This window comes from Saccoglossus kowalevskii, chromosome 11 (genome assembly GCF_978046115.1).
Source record: "Saccoglossus kowalevskii chromosome 11, keSacKowa6.1, whole genome shotgun sequence".
Lineage (NCBI taxonomy): Eukaryota > Metazoa > Hemichordata > Enteropneusta > Harrimaniidae > Saccoglossus > Saccoglossus kowalevskii.
In genome coordinates, this window is record NC_140651.1 from 11,685,880 (window position 1) to 11,694,128 (window position 8,249).

Sequence of the window (8,249 nt, forward strand, 5' to 3'; positions counted from 1 at the left end):
TTCCGCTTGGAATTTATTTTGGCTATTTTCACTGAAGGGATGCTACAGTGGAAATAAAATCCAGCGAATATACTTTTTTTCCTATGTCTCACATTCAACTCATCAAAAAACCGTGCAAATAAATTCCATACAAAAAATCCAAAAGCTTTTTCAGCAAAAATTAATACCAGCTAAAATAATTAATTTTCACTGGGTTTAAATTTCAGGCATACTCGGTGGTTTTAAACTCGCCGTTTTATCATTTACATAACGTGTTACATGCTAAATTTCACCATGGTTACTAGTAACGGTGATTTCACATATTCATTGGGTTTAAATTTAGCGCATTTTCCAGTCAGCAAAATAAGCAAAACTGAAACCCAGTGAATAATTAACCCTTTTACAGTAATCAAAATCCTGGGAGTGGAATTGCAAATTAAGAAGTTATTTCTAAAAGGAAACCCTAATTTGTACCATTGTTTTTTTTTTGTTTTTTTTCCAGTAAAATCATTTGTTGAAGTGTGCAAGTTTCTCTTAAGTGAAGGTATAGAGTTTGTATTGAGTGAAAGATTCTGTCAGGACTCTTTGGAACAGCACTTCAGCAAGCACAGACAAAAAGGTGGAGCAAATAATGATCCTACAGTGCGACAATTTGGATACCAGGAAAATGTCATCCGTCTACAGAGATCACATCAAATACAGTGCATGACTGGAAATACTGGACGCACCAATGTGATTAATACAGTTGAAAATGTGGTTGATTTACCACTTCCAAAACGACAAAAGAAATAGTTACATTCATGACAGGTGCAAGCCCGTATATTCTCGGCTGGGCGGGGCAATATTCACATCTTTTGATAACCTCTGCAGAAATTTACTCCCAATTCATCAGGGGTTTCGTGTTCCTTTTTTTAAATTTTAATATTTCAGCAGACTAGACAAGTGTAATTTATGATTTGTGTTACAGTAAATAGTGGGCTATTAAAATTTACGGTGTTCATGATTTTTAATATTTTAATTATTTGTGGCTCCTTATCATAGTTGACCAGCCACATTTACCCATTTCGATCTATACATACAAGCTTAATACAAGATGAACATTAGTAATAATAGCAGTATTTTATTTACAAACACAATTTGTACTTGATTTTGTTAAACTGTAAATATAGTTGTACATTAAACCAACGTCTTCCTCAGTCCCTTTGAGCCTTTTGTATGTAATTTTGTTATTTTCTTGTACGACTCTATCTCTTGTCTCGCATAAGAGAACATTCTAACCTGTACATACAGTCTTACTATCATGTGTAGAACACTTTGGCATGCATCATCGTCTGATAAGTTTCTACAGACTGTAGACCACTTTTGGAGTACATATTGGTCCCCTAAGATGGTGCTTTCAATGTCCGTTGGTGAACATTTTTTTTCACAACACAAACGAAACAGTACTTCTGTACGCTTGAAAAGTAAAAATGCACTATCAGTGACTGTAAATAGGCCTCCTCTGTTTTGTTTGTTTGTTTGTCCATTTCCTTGTAGAGTCAAGACAGTCCCATTGTTTTGCATCTTTCTCTCCTAAGGCATTCAAACACAAGATGTGAGGTGATATCTGTCCCTCTTTTGATGCCTTTCGACGCAGTAGTTTTTTCTTTAGTTGAAATGGTATGTAACCACTCATGTACCGCAGTGCACTTTCTTCCTCCTCTGTGAAAACAAGATTCTCTGCTGAAGTTGGGGTTTGTGGTGACTGTTTGGAGTTGTACCTTACTTTTAGGGATGTAAACATTAGCTGCATCACAAACATTTGACTGAGTCTAAATATATTTGATTTGTCACATTCACCGGGAATTAAATCCAAAATAAAGTTCCTTGCAGTGGTCTGTCCATCATCACTTGACCAAATATTGAAGAACGAGCTCCAAATTTCCTCCCGTCCATTAGATGGCAAATACAGGTGGTCACCGGATACCATTGATTTCCACAGTGAGCCGCCTAACTTATACAAAAGTTGATGTTCACTTTTCGTGTTGCACTGAGTTCTTGCCTTTATTGCCAGATCTGCGACAGCATCACCATGTATATTGCCCTTGAATCTTAACCTCTGATCTTCACTAATCTCTTTTAAAACATCACTTGCCAGGTTTGGTAAATCACACAGGTATTCCTCAACAGTGTATTTTGGTATGGGTCTGGAAATTTCTATGAATAAAAATAAAATGTACTGCTAGTGTAACTGGAAGATGGAAATATTTATCCCTTTTGTTTTCACAAGAAAACTTAAAGATCATTTACTGTGAATCTTCAAAACAAATAAATATGTAAAAATAACTTACTCTGCTTGCTCTTCTGAGTTTTCTTTATTTTGTCATGTGATGTGATGCGTGATCCTGAAGAAACTGATGTTTCATTATTGGTAACGCAGACAGGAAGTTCTCTTCTGTTCTGAGAAGCTGAAAAATCACAAATGTTATGTGCATTGTCGTGTACACTCAAATTGTCAGGTGTCAATTGGCTATTCATAGAAATATTGCGACAGGAAATGGCCCCTCTGGAAAATACCAGCTTTTCATATTTTTAAAAAAATGTCTGTACAAATGTTGCGCCATTATTTACGAGAAGACTTTTTTTTTGCCTGTAATCCTGTACAATTTTTTCCGTAAATCAATTGGCAGTTTTATGACTAGAAAGGTCATCATCATCATCATCTGATAAATGTAAAATACTAAATACACACTGCTGCAAAAACAAAATTATGGCTGAATGTTTATGAAATTACCTTTGACGTTGTTGACTTTATGTGGCCGCATATGCGACGAAAAACCACTGCGCTCTTGTATACTTTCGCACAAAGTGGACAAATGTATTCGTACTTTGTACGGGGTTTCGATTCTTGCTTCGTTGGGAAATCGCGGTTGCAGTGACCGTGGGTAGATCGACTGTCGATGGCGGATCTTCGACCGGATCATACTCTGTTTCATTGTGAAATGCAGATGTGTCCTCTTCTAAAATGTGCTCCCAATCGATAGAATCGTCATCAAAAGAAAAGAAATCTGAAGAAAGTTCTCTAGGCATTACGATAAATACAAGATCCGGAACTCGCGAGGTCTTAACAGAATACTTCCGGCAACAGTGAGTTGAGAACGCAGAGGATTGTGGGGCGTACCGTGACGTATAAGATGACAACTTCCTGTCCATTTATGCAAATTACTATCACCGCAACGTCGGTGGTATGCTAATATCCTTTTGTTTTAAATGTTTACCGAGACACGCATCCTAACAAAAGAACCAAGAGAGTTTCCTAACCGTTCTTCTAGTAACCGTGATTACATGTACTCGGAAAAACAGGAGACGTTTTTAGATCGATTCAAGACGCCATGCGAGTCGACAGTTCCGGTAATTATTTATCATAAGTACTGGTGGCCGCGATCCCAAATAAAACCGGACAATTCCACGCGCACAGTATTCTCCATTATGCGTAAATATACAGACTTCGTAAAACAACGTTAATTGTACTACGAGAATGCACGTAAAATACGTACGTATACGCTGCGTGCCACCCAAGGCGGACATGTGTGAAAGAAACCATAACAATACGTAGCGCATATGTACGTATATTCCACGATTTGTATACGTAATCATATCTGCGTATACTAAACATATACCGTGAATATACACAAAATGTATATCTGCGTATACAATCGTATATCAACGATTTTGCCCAGTGATCATTGCCCTGGAACTAGCAAAACTTGTTGTAACATAGTGTTTGGTTTAAAGGAGGGTTTTTAGCAGGTAGTTCGAGTAGACAGAGAAGGAGAGTGGACTAAATGGTATGATTCTTCGTCCTAATCATATGCAGAAAGTACATGAACAAGTTAGAAGAAAAATTGTTCTTCTCCAGCAACAATGTGAATTCAGATTCAAATTCACACCATTTAGAGAAGATGATAAGTTTTGGATTATCGAACAATAAAACGACATATAGGATTATCAAGAATCCTTGTTAGGAAGAGATGGCAAGCAGCGATGACTATTAAGCAGAGATCAGGGGAAACAACTTATAAATTCAAGCCACGTAATAGTCTAAGAACAGGGTAGTCACAGGTGCTGACACAGCGAAGACTATAAAAACATACTGTGATAGACCTACTCACCCCAACCATTGTTCTAATACGCCTGATGAATAGTACAATGCAATAGCAGATAGAATTATTGAAATATACTGCACACTAGTATTAACGTTGATAGTGATGACAAATTAGAAGCTAGATCACAATGAACATTTGGACAATGAACCCATAAAACAATTGAGACGTTCTCATGTGAATATGTAAGCCACTTACTTATATCTATAACGTATTTTTTGTGTTCGCTTGCACATTATCATAATATTTTTATTTTAGTACATTCGCTTTTGGCAATATATCAAAATTCATTCACTTTACTGAAATATTCTAGAAAATGGTAGAAATATTCTGGAAGGGAAGAGTGTAATATGTACTAGAATGCGGTTGATCTTTTGCCTTATGGATTATGCCCAAAGTCAGTCAACACACGTTATAAAAAAAATTGTAATAAGAAAACCACAAACGCCCGCTTGCGTAGGTGTGGCATATGCCAAGATCTAACATTTCAATAAATTCTGGTGGCATATGTGATGCCAGATACCATTCAATGCTCGGACAGCCTCATAAACACCAACTGTCGGTTAGGATTATCATGAAAGCTTGTACTTTGGTTAGAAAACGACAAGATGTTTAATACAGGATAAAAATAGACATCAAATGACTGCAATGTGCGCACAAGCAATAATACAGGTAGGTGTAAGATATTGAACCTTGTAAGAAGTGTGATTTGAGTTAGGAAAGATAAAGTAATAACATAATAAATCCATAAAGTGCGTATATAATCAATGTTATCAATGAGACTAAAGTCAATTACTGTTATTCTATTCTAAACTATCGTTGAAGTCAGCCACGCACAACAAAATATCTGAAATTTACCCTCTTAAATTATTTTTTCTCACAGAAAATGTCTTCAACATCAACTGTTCATTACATTTGTTGCACTCCTGTGGGTCAAAGTAATGCATACTGAATATCCCACATCGCACACATATCTTGAACGAATTATTTGCCAGACTAATTAGTTATTCAATGTTATCACACCACACATCACTTGTTAACAAATTAATAGTATATTTGCAACTGACTGCAATATTTTAAAATACTGCAGTATTTTCGTGAATTGTAATACAAGTAATTTCGAAGCCAACCTCTACGAATGTGATTATAATAATTGGAACAAGCACGATTGTGAGTTATTGTTATTAGGTCATTATTATGACAACCTGATATCGTGAATATAAGACTATTGATTTAATTTCTAAACACATAAAACGGTACATACAATATGTAAATAATTTTTAATGACTTTAGTTATGCTGGATGCCCATGTGCATGCTATGTCTTCACTATTTTATACTGCAGTGTACTGAACTTTCCTGTATTATTCACTCCACTCTGTAAATGTTAAATCTTTTGTGATAGTCATCTTTGATGTCGGAAGTTCAATTTGCATGTACTGACAAATCATACTGATCAGGATGATTGCATAGAATGGTGATATATGGATAATAAATTACAGTTTAATATCGGGTATTATATTTTATTATAGCATTGTCAATAGCAGCGAATTTGATGAGGTTATTTTAGCATACATGTTAATCCGTGTTTCGAAATCGTGGTCAGGGTGGTTTTTGGTTTTCTCAGAATGTGTACATTCTGCATACCGGGCTTCGTTGTAGCTTTCATGGATGCGATAGCTATATTTTGTTAAACTTCGAAATCCCTCCCGACCCCTGCGGCCAAAAGGAAAGGTCAAATCGAACCACATTTTACGTAAGTCTCAGCGTGTCGCTATTTGACATCACCCACTGGACGTTAACTTTCTCAATTCTAAGGTGGTAATTGGCGTTTTATGACACATGTTATCCAGTCCGTCTGCCTTGAGCTTATTAACGCAGTGAAGATGTTGTTGGCAGCTTTGGACTCCTGTCATGGAATATAATAATAGTGGTATGGTGGCGAGTTGAGGTACCGATTGATGACTGCACGCATTCTCGATAGACTTGATTTGGAGTACCGCTCCCCATCTCTGCTTCTAGCTTCGGCGTAGAAATGGCGTAATAAATTTTATCAGGAGGGAGAAATTAAAAATTTAAATTTTCGTTTTTCTCGATCAGCCATGCTGGGGACAAATGAAATGAACTATTAATTGGAAATGATGTCTGTGTCAATAGGCCAAACCCGGAATGTTTTTTGTAAACAAAATCACGAACAATAGTATGATCGATGTTGAAGTTGTCACTCACCTTTCACAATTTTTACTCCCCACGCTGTTTGCCTTGTGGTTGCTTTCTTGTCTTTTAGCAACTCAATGTTATCACGGTCGATTTCTTTAATTTTGGCAAAGCGTTTCTTTCTCTCCGTCTGGACGAATTCTTTGGTTTCTGCAAAACAATCTTACTGTGACAGCTTCCGTACATGATACTCGGCCATGTTTATGTTGCAGACAACAACAAAAAATGTCGCGAAAAATAGCATGTAAAAATTGCAGGTTGTAAATTTTTCTTATTTTACCACTGCTAAAATAAAATATGTATATAATTATCTTCATGCTATCAATATTACTTCAGATTTCCCCTAATATTTAAATTTCCTTCCATATATTTGTTTTCGGATTAAACTTGTATTCATATTCTGGGGCCTTAATTGGAACACCGTAACTGTGCATTATGTTCTATTTAACCATTGCTTGCATAAGTTTAAACAGTCTCCCAACCAATCGCAATGATGCATTCAAGGCAGTGATACAATAATGTACTCCCCGGTGGCTCATTATGAACGAAAGAACACTTTGCCTCAATATGCCTCGCACATTATAGAGTGCAAAGTGTGCTTGAGTTCATCATGAGCCACCGTGGAGTACATTATTTTTATTATTTTGTTGCATTGGCAATGTCAGTGAATTTTCACACGTTAAAATTGCTTAACTAGTACTTTAAAACAATAATTTAGATATGTAATTTTTAAATGTGTGTGCATTACCAGTTTACACTACTGGGTCTTTCATGCACAATATAAATGTGAGTGTTCCAAAATATGACACATTTTCCATATGTTATTTTTCTTGAACACTTTTTCAATGTTTTATAGCGACATACATTCTTTTATCTGCGTATATATTTCAAGTATTAAATTATTCTGGGCTTCAATAAACTTATTTAACTGAAGTGGCGTTTTGTGAATGCAGACTGGGCAGTAAATGTCTTGTGTGTATTTTAGAAACATCTAACTCTCATCACACAAAATAAAAGTTCAAATGACACGTTTGAACCACGAAGTGTTTTATTTCTGCAGTTATAATGGTACAACAGATTGAAGTATTATATGTAACTGATATGTTCAGGATACGCCTTGTTCGAATATAATAATTTGTATATTTGTTGTCAATTTAGCTCGAGCAATATGTTCCCTTTATCTCACATTTGCGAGTTTGTGACAGTTAGCCCACGATTGTAGAAGGCAAGTGCGACGAGAACAACTAGTAAGGGTATCGATTATTATTAGTGACGGTTATAGTCACGATTGTATCACTGAACTCACTTGTATGATCTTCATAACGCAATATTTTCTATATTATAAATAGGGTGACGGACGAGTGTATAGACTGTGATAGTCATGGTACTGTTTGCTGTGCTCACCTACTTGTTGTTAACGACAATATCAGATGCCAATCCAATCACAGGTAGTTTATTCAGTTCCTAAATTTCGCATCGTTTTATTGTCTACACGTACGATTTATACATCGACCTCCGCTGGGCGTCGGTCCTGTCTTCGTGCATATTTTGCGGTATCCTCAAAATGACTTCATATTATTGTCAGTATTATTATATTCATTATCTGTATGGTTTCCCGGACACGGTCACTCGCATTTACATATTTTGTGAGTCAATATATCCGACGCTCAACTAGTTTATGAGTAAAGTCAATGATATGTATGTGATATGTATTTGGGTGTTGCGGCTGTGGTCTACACAATAATGGCATATACAAACGGAAATATTATTGAAATCGCATTTTTCCCTGTGGGTTTTTGTGATATATGGTTTTCCCCGATTTTGTGATTAAAATAGAATTTGATAGAGATGATATAATAACAAATTCACTTACAACACATATTTATCGAAATATATGTAATGTAATATTGTC